We start from the raw sequence: 11323 nt of genomic DNA, 5'->3' as shown, positions 1-11323 counted from the left end.
GAAAGCCCTCAAACTGAAGAAGATCTTCACTGGCGTCCAACCAACAAGGGCCTGAAATCTACTTAGAGGCTGAGAATCTGGACCCCAGAAAGAGACTTCAGAAGATAATACCAGGTTCCCCAAAGGAGGGGATGTACCCACCCCTGTCGCCAACAGTAGATGGGGAGGCGGGGCAAAGGAATACAAAGCTCCATTAGAGCAAATCATACTTGCTTTAAGGCTTTCTGGGAAGAACTATAGCTCATTTGTAGTGGCTAATGTTATTTTGTTTAAAAAAAGGGGGGGCAGACAGCCATTTGTTTTTAGTTTAGAGTATTTTAAAGCTCACATATTTAGTCACAAAGGACATTATATCTTTTTTCTTTCTTCCTCTCTTCCTTCCTTCATTTCTTTGTTTTTGGTGCTAGACCTATGGGTTGAATTCAGGGCCTGGGCTCCATACCTTGGGTTGTTTTTTTTTTTTCCTGTTTTGTTTTGTTTTGTAAACTCAAGGCTGGTGCTCAACCACTTGAGCCACAGCTCCCTTTCCACTTTTCGGTGGTTAACTGAAGATAATAAGTCACATGGCTTTCCTGCTCAGGCTGGCTTCAAACCACGATCTTTAGATCTTGGCCTTCCTGAGTAGCTAGGATTTCAGGTGTGAACCGCCAGCATCAGCTGAGATTATATCTAATAATTGTATTTTCTCAGGGATTATTTTGTCCTATAGTCTTGTGAGATGCATGCAACTGAAAAATATTTGTGAATCTGCCTGGGGTAAGGGGAACTTTGAGACAACCCTGCTGTTTGTTGCCTGAAATCACCCCCCAAACCCTGTCTTGAGCTTCCACTGGACCCATGTGGATTCCATATGGGCATGTGGGTGGAGGAGCTACAGTCCTTTAGTTACGCTCAGCGGCCTTATTTCAAGGGAATTTCGCCCCACTTGGCCACAGTCACCACCCCTCTCCCATTCCCTAATGCTAAGGCTGAGCATCAGTTGCACATTTCTCAGAGAAAGTGTTGTAGGGATTTCCTAGAAAACACATATTCAGTGTTCCATATTCAATATTCATGAAGCCCTAAACCATAGGCAGTGATGGTCCATTCAGACAATAGGCAGCCTGAACTCCCATTTGCAGTCAAGGAAACTGAATCTTGATTTTCTGCATCCCTGGAGTCCCACAACCTTCCTTCTGACTGGTAATTTCATTGCTCAAAGTCACACAACTAGCCAGAGGCAGAGAGCAGATCTGATCTCAGAGCTCCTGCCTGTGGGTTACTTTATTTTGGAACGGCTCTGGGAAGGGCTTCAGAACCACATGACTTCATTGTGATCATGATGGGACGTTTAGGGAAATGGTAGCTCACCTGGGTTGCTTTTCTGCTGCTCACTGGTTTAGTGCCCTACATAGGCAGCAATGCATGAATACACAGAAGCAGAGAATGTGTAAACTGAAAAGGGATGGCAAAAAAATGATGTGTGTGTATGTATGTGTGTGTGTGTGTGTGTGTGTATGTGTTTCTGGTACCAGGGCTTGTAATCACAGCCAACATGCTCTCCCTTAGCTTTTTCACTCAAAACTGGGCACTAGGCCACTTAAACCACACCTTTATCTCTGGTTTTTTTCTGGCTAGTTGGAAATAAGGCTCTCACAGACTTTTTCTGCCCAGGCTGGGATTGAACCACAGTCCTCAGATCTCAGCCTCTCAGGCTAGAGTTACAAGCATGAACCACTAGCACCTGCCCAGCCCTTTCATTTTACAAATGTGAAAAACAAGGACCAGAGGTGAGGGGACTTTTCAGAGACTGTTCTGTATATGGGTGCACAGCTGGATGGAAGCCTTTTTCCTGCCTCAGCCACGCCTCCTCTCTCTCTCCCTGTCCTCACCTTGCTTTGGGCTGTTATTATCATCTCGTATACCCGCCTACAGCTTCCAGGTCTCTTCCTGGAAATCGTTTTAATGATGTCGTTCTGAGGCCCTGTGCTTCATTTCTCAGCGGCCCACGCACCGGAGGACATAGAGGTGGTCTAAAGAAATGCTCAGGGGCTGGGGATATAGCCTAGTGGCAAGAATGCCTGCCTCGGATACACGAGGCCCTAGGTTCGATTCCCCAGCACCACATATACAGAAAACGGCCAGAAGCCGCGCTGTGGCTCAAGTGGCAGAGTGCTAGCCTTGAGCGGGAAGAAGCCAGGGACAGTGCTCAGGCCCTGAGTCCAAGGCCCAGGACTGGCCAAAAAAAAAAAAAAAAAAGAAATGCTCACAGTTGTATGAATAAGGGAAGCAACACCTCTGAGTCTTCTCATGTCCACAGAAGGGCCAGGAATACAGCTGTTGAAGCTTCCAGAATGTTCCCAGGGAAGCAGATCCTCTGTTTCCCTGCTTACCTCGAAAGGCAGGGGTTTCTTGGAGGCTGGGCTCGGGCCTCTGGCTTGTAAAAAACCTCTCCCTTACTCCCCTCAGGAGGCAGATTGCTTCCTCCTCAGAGCAGAGCTGACTTCCCCAACAGCCTAGAAACTTCTGGAAGATATAGAGTATATCTCATCCATCTCCCACTCCAACCCCAATCTATTAACAGTCACTAAACTAGTTGCTTGCATGGTTCTGGTGGCTCACACCTGTCATCCTATCAACTCAGAATGCTGAGATCTGAGGATTCTGGTTCGAAGCCATCCCAGGCAGGACTGGCTCTCACCTCCTATGAACCACTAGGAAACCAGAAGTGGCAGTGTGACTCAAAATGATAAGAGCACTAGCCTTAACCAGAAAAACTCAAGGACAGTTCCAGGCCCTGAGTTCAAAACCCTCAACCAACAAAGAAAGTAAAATAAATATTTGGTAGCCTGGCATGACCTGGAATCCTAGCCATTCAAGCAGTTGAGCGCTGAGGATCACAGGTCAAACGCCAGGCCAAGCAGGAAAGTCTATGAGAGTTTTTTTGTTTTTTGTTTTTTTTTTGCCAGTCCTGGGCCTTGGACTCAGGGCCTGAGCACCATCCCTGGCTTCTTTTTTGCTCAAGGCTAGCACTCTGCCACTTGAGCCACAGCGCCACTTCTGGCCATTTTCTGTATATGTGGTGCTGGGGAATTGAAACCAGGGCCTCATGTATAGGACGCAAGTACTCTTGCCACTAGGCCATATTCCCAGTCCCTCTATGAGACTCTTATCTCCAATGAACCACCAGAAAACTGGAAGTGGAGCTCTGCCTCAAAGTGGTAGAGCATTAGACTTGAGCAGAAGAGCACAGAGATGGCACTCGGCCCAGAGTTCAATTCCCAGGACTGGTGCGACACACACACACACACACACACAGTGTTCAAACAACACAAGCTCTGGAACCCATTAAATCCCAGCTTCACTGAATCATGTGATGGTGGCAGGTGTCCAAACCCATTCGAGGCAGCATTTTGAGTTGACATGTGTCCCCAAGGATGTGACAACAAGCTCCTCCCTCAGCTGCTGTATTTAAGCATAAGGCTTGCTTACACATGCACCTGAAGACAAGAGGTGTTGTGTAAATCCATGTGTACAGACAAGGGTGGACGGAGCCACCATCAGACACTTTACATCAGCTGGGAGTGTTTATACCTCGCCAATGGCCACAAGGGACAAACGAGTGCCTCTGTGATTTCACAGGCTGCTCATGGTCAGAAAATGAAGCTCAATAGCAGAGCATTTGCCCTGAGTACACACAGCCTGGAGTTCCATCCTCAGACTTGAAGAAGAAAAACTGGGAGACTTGGGGTAAAGAACAGGGCCTGCCCCTCCTCCCCCCCGACCCCGCCTTTTTCTGTTCTTAGTGGTCCCTAGGAGTGTGAAGGTCCTCATGCCCATGGGACTTCCCACCAGTCTATTTCCTCTTTCCTCCTTGGGCTTTAACCACCTACTAATGTCAGATCAGCTTCTTAGACCACATATCCCCCAACAGACTTCTTGTGGGAGACTTGACCAGCCTTCCAATTCTATTCCATCACACCAGGGAACCCTGTCTTGAATCAATCCCTTCCTATGCCAGCCGCTCCCCAGAGAACCTGCCCACAGCCCTACACGTTCCCTCTTCTTTCTCTGCTTGTAGCTGGCTTCCTCTTGGGTGCTCTTTGGACCAGCTGTTTCTCATCATTAACATCTAAGTCCTTCTTCCCAGAAGCCTCCTGGACCCCTCTTGGGCCTCCCCCATTATATTATGACTGATGATTGACATCTTGTGTATGTGATTACTTCTTCCCCTTCTCCTCTTCTGCCTCCTCCGCTACCTCCTCCTCCTTCTCAAGCTCTGAACTCAGGGCCTGGCCACTATCCTAAGAACTATTTTGTTTTGTTTTCTCCTCAAGGCTAGGGCTCTACCACTTGAGTTACAGCTCCACTTCTGACATTTTTTTGGTGGTTAATTGGAGATAAGAGTCTCACGAATTTTTCTGTCCAGGCTGACTTTGGACTTTGATGCTCGGATTTCAGCCTCCTGAGTATCTAGAATTACAGGCACGGCAGCAACACCAAGGTGACTGCTTCCTCCTGGAGAGTCTCTCTTCTCAATCACAACATACATTTCAGGATTCACATTATTTCCTTTTTCTTTTATGAGGAAAAGGACTTTTATTAATATTTATTATTTGCACTAAACAGCATGAACAGTATGTTATTGTTTAAAATACAGCAGTAATAATGCCCACAGACATGTATAAATGCATATACAGTAATATGCACACTGTCTACCATTTTCACAGTGGAGGATTGCAATGGTATAACTCTTTTTCACAGCTGACTTACAGTTTAACAAAATGAACATCAGGAAACTGAAAGGTACCTAGTTGGAAGGAGAAGTTGCCAGGGAAGGACAGCTAAAAGGAGAGAAGGGTGGGCAAATATGGTTATAGTAGTCAATGTACATATATGAAAAGGGAACCAAACCAAGTGAGGGAATGAATGGAGTTGGAAGAGATGAGAGAGGGGGATGGAAGGGGTGATATTAGTCAAAATGTATTGTGCTCCCACGTGTCATCCTAGCTACTCAGGAGGCTGAGATCTGAGGATCGCGGTTCAAAGCCAGCCCAGGTAAGAAAGTCCATGAGACTTTTATCTCCAATGAACCACCAGAAAACCAGAAGTGGTGCTGGGGCTTAAAGTGGTAAAGGGCTAGTCTTGAATGAAAAAGCTCAGGAACAGAGCTCAGGCCCTGAGTTCAAGCCCCACAACCAACCAAAAAAAAAGTGCAATATATTCATGAATTGTTCTGTCAAATGGAACCCTCCTTCTTTGTACAACTAAAGACAGTAACAATCCTAATAAAATAATATAATAATAATGTTTGAAATCACACTAATTTCACCCCTTCCATTGGTCAGACTGAGGGTCCCCAAACCAGAAGTACAGAGCTGGGACTTGAACTCACACAGGCTGAAGCTTTGACTGGTTATGACAGAAGGATGGCCAGTTGTGTGTAGATAATTGCTAATTCCAGAGAGCAGACTGTTCCACTGAGCCAAGGGCTGTGAGAACTCCTGCCAAGTGCCAGTGTTTGACAGTCTGGCTGAAGTCTGAAGCTGTAAATCCCCAGGCCAGTGTGATGGAATAAAGAACACAGAGGAAGCAGAGACACAGGGCATGCGAAGCATGCTTTTTACTCACTTATTTATGGAGGATAAGATATTAATCAAGGGCCCAGTCTTTGAACTGTCAGTCCCTTCTCCAATAGCAGGAGCATGAGGAGGCCAGGGATAAGGGGGAAAAGCAGTACAATTCTTTTGCTTTATCTAAGATTCATGTCATAACCAGCATCCCCACTGTAGGACCACCCCCCCCCAAAAAAAAAAAATAAAGAGCACAGAATCTATTTTGGGAGGGCAAGACTCCACGTAGGAAATCAGGGTTCAGGAGAGAGAGTACGGGAAGGCCACTGGAGAGCAAAGAGGCAATACAGGAACTTAGAACCCAAACATTAAGGAGAGTTCAAACCATAATGTATGGCACACGCAGAGATGCTCGCTGTTGGCAATGGTGGTGGTGGAGAACTTGGCTTTCTGAAACCTTAGGCAAGTTGTCTCAATCTTTTATTTATCCATTCATTCATTTATTCTTTTTTGTATTCATTCACCCATCCATCTGTTCATTCATTCATTTAGTGTGCCAGTACTGGAGCTTGAACTCAGAACCTGAACACTGTCCCTTAGCTTTTTTGCTCAGCAAGGCTGGCACTCAAGCCAATTGAGACACAGCCCCACTTCTAGCTTTTGGGGGGTTCATCGGAGATAAGAGTCCCATGAACTTTCCTTCCCAGGCTGGCTTTGAACTGTGATCCTCAGATCTCAGCCTCCTGAGTAGCTAGGATGACTGGTGTTGAGCCACCACCAGTGCCCTGGGCAAGGTCACAAGTGTCTTTGTCTTTTACCTGGTGTGTAGGAAGCAGGTCACACGTGCCTGCTGAGCCCTACTTTTCAGAGTGGGAAGTCTGACCCTGCACACACAGAGGGGGTACCCCATACGTACTCACGGAATGAGTGCTGTGTTAACCACAACCCACCAATAAAAGGTAACTGGATAGTAATTCAGCAGCCATCCCAGCATGGGTTAGGAAACCTGGGCAGGTGACAAGAGGCTCCTTACTACATTCATTAAGACAGTTGCCAAGGAGGCCGGAGGTGTTTGCATGCCCAGAGGAGTGGAGCTTAAGCTTCCCTCTCCAGAGGCCTAACAGTTCCGTGATTTTGTTTTAAAGCCCAATTGTGGGTGTTGAAGTTTTAGCTCAGCTCATCTGGCTGTGAGGTTTTTTTTGAGTTGCTTAATCTTCTGGGTCCTTGATCTCCTTATCTCTAAAACTAGAATAGTCACACTTGCCTTGCATGATTGTTTTGTCTTCAGTGACAAGATGGAGGAATAGACAATATATTGGATTATTTTTTTCATTTTTCCTCCCTCCCACCCTTCTTTCCTTCTTTTCTCTTCCTTCTTCCCTTCTTTATCCCTTCTTCCCTCCCTTCCCTCCTTCTTCCCTTCTTTATCCCTTCTTCCCTCCCTTCCCTCCTTCTTCCCTCCATTCCTTCCATACCTCTCTCTCCCTTACTCCTCCTTTCCTTATCAGTTGTGGGGCTTGAACTCCAGGCCTGGGCACTCTCCCTGAGCTCTTCAACAATACTTTGAGCCACAGCACCACTTCTTGTTTTCTGGTGGTTCATTGGATGTAAGAGTCTCTTAGACTTTCCTGCCCAGGCTGGTTTTGAACCACTATCCTCAGATCTCAGCCTGAGTAGCTAGGATTACAGGTGTGAGCCACAGCACCTGGCTACTGCACTTTTTGTTTGTTTAATGTTCTTGTGCCAATAGTGGGGCTTGAACCCAGGGCCTTGTGCTCTTGCTTGGCTTTTTCTGCTCAATACTAGCCCTCTGCCAGTGGAGCCATGCTTACACTTCCAGCTTTTTTTTTTTGCTGCTTAATTAGAGGTAAGAGACTCACTTTGCCCAGACTGGATTTTTATACCTCAATACTCAGATCTCAGGCTCCTGAATAGCTAGGATGACACATGTGAGCCACTGGCATCCAGCTAAGAGTACTTTTAAATAATCTGGAAAAAAATCTCTATTGTGAGGGTAAATCTTTTCATTTTTAAATGCTAACAACTCATTTAACAGTGCTTACGTTTCTGTGGCTGACCAAGTAAATTTGGGGTGGGATGGGTTGGTACAAGCAAGCTAATAATTACTGGGAAAGACTGTGAGCCATAGCTCTACTTCCAGCATTATGCTGGAGTCTCATGCTTTCCTGCTTGGGCTGGCTTTGAACCTTGATTCTTTGATTTCAGCCTTCTGAGTATCTAAAATTACAAGCATGAACTACTAGCATCCATCTTGGTTTTTCTTTAACTTAAACAATATAATTTGGGATGGGAATATGGCCTAGTGGCAAGAGTGCTTGCCTGGTATACATTAAGCCCTTGGTTCAATTCCCCAGCACCACTTATACAGAAAACAGCCAGAAGTGGCGCTGTGGCTCAAGTGGCAGAGTGCTAGCCTTGAGCAAAGAGAATCCAGGGACAGTGCTCAGGTCCTGAGTCCAAGGCCCAGGATTGGCGAAAAAAATATATATATATATTTATATATATATATAAAATTTGTGGCTAAAAGCAATAATGTTATATGGAGTTTAGTGCAGCTGTCACAGTAAATATACAATGAGAAATGATGAGTAGGTATAAATAGGAAAATGTTATTGTAAATTTCTTGTATTTCATGAGTTGATACAATATTCATTCTATGGCTACTATGATAGATAAATCAACCACAAATCAACCATTAAATATGAAACAAGGAGAAATAAGGGCAAGAAGCCCCACAGAGCAGATTAAGTAGAATATTAGAAATAATGCAAATGAATGCAGAATGGCAAGGATATTTAAAAAAGAACAACCAATGAACAAATAGAAAGAGAACAGTAAGACGTAGACTGGAAGCTAAGCATATCAATAATTCCAAAACCTTACTTTACAAAAATCCATGACAAAATCCATGTTCAGACATGCAGTCATCAAGAAATGCTCTGTAAATATAAAATCACTGATAAGACCAAAAGCAAACAGATGTGAAAGCACACACTATACCAATGACAAGCTTCAAAAGTCTAGAACCGGTGAGGATTTCCTGGATACAACACAGAATGCACTGGCTATAAAATAGACATTAATGAACGTATCTTCCTCAAATGAAAATTTAAAACAGACATGTGTTCATCAAAAATATCACAGAGAGAATGCAAAGGCTACTTCAGAAGGCTGAGGGTTGGAGGCACTTGGTTTGGAACCAGCCTAGGCAGTCAGAATCTTAGGATTTGTAGTTCCAACGAAGCAACAAAAAGCCAGAAGTGGAGGCTTAGCCCAAGGGGTGGAGGACCAGCTGTGAATTGAAAAAGCCCAGATAGATGGACAAAGACACAGAAAGAGAGAGAGCAGAAAGAGGAGGAAGAGGGAGCGAGAAGGTGAGAAAGAGACAGGGAAAGGAGGAAGAACAAAAAGAGAAGGAGGACAGGAGGGGAAAGGAAAAGGGGAGAGGAGGAGAGAGGAGAGAGGAAAGGGGATGGGAGAGGAAAAAGGAAAGGCTGAGTAGAGGAAGGGTAAGGGGAGGGGAGGAAGGCACAGAGACAGAGGGAAGGGAGGCAGGGAGGGAGAGGGGATGGGAAGGAGGGAAAGGAGGGAGGAGAGAAGGGAAGGAGCAAAGAAAGAGGGCGGAGACAAGAGAGGGACAGAATGAGGGAAGGAGGGAGGGTCCATTTGTGCCCCTCCCCCTCTGTTGTCTCCCATCCCACCCCCCTCCCACCCCAGCAGGAGGAAGCAGGCAGCAGGACCCACTCCAATATGTGGTGGCTAAGCATTCAGCACCCTGGAGAGCACCCTGGAGAGGCCCCACAGCTCAGGGCCCAGAACAAGGATCCTCCATTGTGGAGAGGCTGGCCTTGCACTTTCCTGTCACAGATGGAGAGGGCGCCATGGACCTGTAAGCTCCCCTTCCTCCTCACACAGGCTTCCTGCACCTGCAGAAGGGCTGTCAGTCTGTCCACCCTGACACCCCCCTGACAAGTATCAGGGGACGCAAAGCATCATGGGTGAAACAGGCCCTCCCTGCACAATCTGGGGACAGGCTTAGAAGGGATGCTGGCAAAGATCTCTGAAGAGAGTAGATGCTATCTTCATGTAGGATGCAGGAGAGCTGGGCAGGTGGGAGCTGGGGGGGGGCCCGGGGGGTAGGGAGGCCTTGGTACTCAGAGCCTCTACCAGGAGCCACTGCTTGATACTCGGCTGCCAGCCCCATACCCTGCTTCAAAATGGAATTCCTTTCCAAGGTCTATAACATGAATGCTTTTACATAGAGTTGATTTTCCAGCGGGGCGTGATAGCACCCAACACAACATCATCCAGACACTGGGCAGTGGCCCGGCTTGTTGGGTGCCACCAATAAACAGTGCGATCACTACCCACATCAAGCACTAGTGGCTCACACCTGTCATCCTAGCTACTCAAGAGGCTGTAATCTGATTTGAATCCAGCCCAGGCGGGAAAGTCCAGTGAGATTCTTATTTCCAATGAACCACCAAAAACAAAAAAAAAGCTGGAAGTGGAACTGTGGTTCAAGTGGTAGAGTGAGCGCTGGCCCTGAGCCAAAGAAGCTCAGGGACAGCACCCATGCCCCGAGTTTAAGCCCCCAAATCAGCACCCCACACGCACACACATATGCCCCTAGTAGAAAACTCTCTGGGCAGATCTTTCTGCCCATGTCTTGTTTGTTCATTTGTTTTTGTGCCAGTAGTAGGACTTGAACTCAGGGCCTGGGAGCTATCCTTTAGCTCTTTTGGTTTTTTTACTCAAAGCTTTGCTGTCCTGGCTGGTTTCAAACCAAGATCCTCCTATCTCAGCCTTCTGAGTAGCCGGGATTCCAGATGTGAGCCACCATCGATGGGTTCTGTCCACACTGAGCAAATGTTAGGATCTTTAAAACAACAACAACAACAACTTTGACTCTGGTCATTTGAATCAGAGGCTTCTTTCTGCAAAGACACCTGGCTGGCTCTGCCTTTGGGCGCAAAGGATAGGGAGGGGCTTCCAGCCTCATTAACCTGTCCTGTCCATCTCCTTGCTGGAGCAGGCAGGTGGGGGGAAGCAGGAGGGCTCCTCTCTGTAGTCAGCCTTCCCTCCCTCCAGCCCAGGCTGTTTCTCCCTCCCCAGATCCACCACCTGCCCTGTCTTCCCAGTGTCTGCCTGCTCAGCCCCCTTCCTCTCCTCCTCAAGCAGCTCAAGGTCATGACCCCTCCTCCCCCAGCAATGTCAACCACACAAGAAAGAACCAAAACTTCACTAAGCACCTACTATGCCCCAGTGATGATGGCTCTTTGCTTCATTTAGTTTTAACAATCACCCAGGAAGTAGGACTTGTAAAATGGGCAAACCAGGGATCCAAAAAGTAAAGCCACCAACTCAGGCTTCAACAATTTGCAAGTGGCACAAAGTCAGAATTCACACCCATGTCCCTTTATACTTACCCAGCATTATGATCTATTGATTTATTTAGTTATTATCCTCTACACTTCCTAATGGCCAGGATTGTCTTCTTTGACACTTCCTATAGCCCAGTATGTGTTAAACTAAGTACTTAAATAAGGACCCCAGTGCTGGTGGCTTTGTAATCCTAGCTAGTCAGGAGACAGAGATCTGAGGATTGCAGTTCAAAGCCATCCTGGACAGGAAAGCCCATGAAATTCTTATCTCCAATGAACCAGCTAAAAGCCAGAAATGGAGGTGTGACTCAGGCAACAACAAATTCTGGAGGGGGTGCAGGGAAAGAGGAAACCTTCTCCATTGTT

The sequence above is a fragment of the Perognathus longimembris genome, chromosome 18 (assembly GCF_023159225.1).
Source record: "Perognathus longimembris pacificus isolate PPM17 chromosome 18, ASM2315922v1, whole genome shotgun sequence".
NCBI classification, from domain to species: Eukaryota; Metazoa; Chordata; class Mammalia; order Rodentia; family Heteromyidae; genus Perognathus; species Perognathus longimembris.
The sequence above is the reverse complement of the archived record's forward strand: the minus strand, read 5'-3'. Positions refer to the sequence as shown.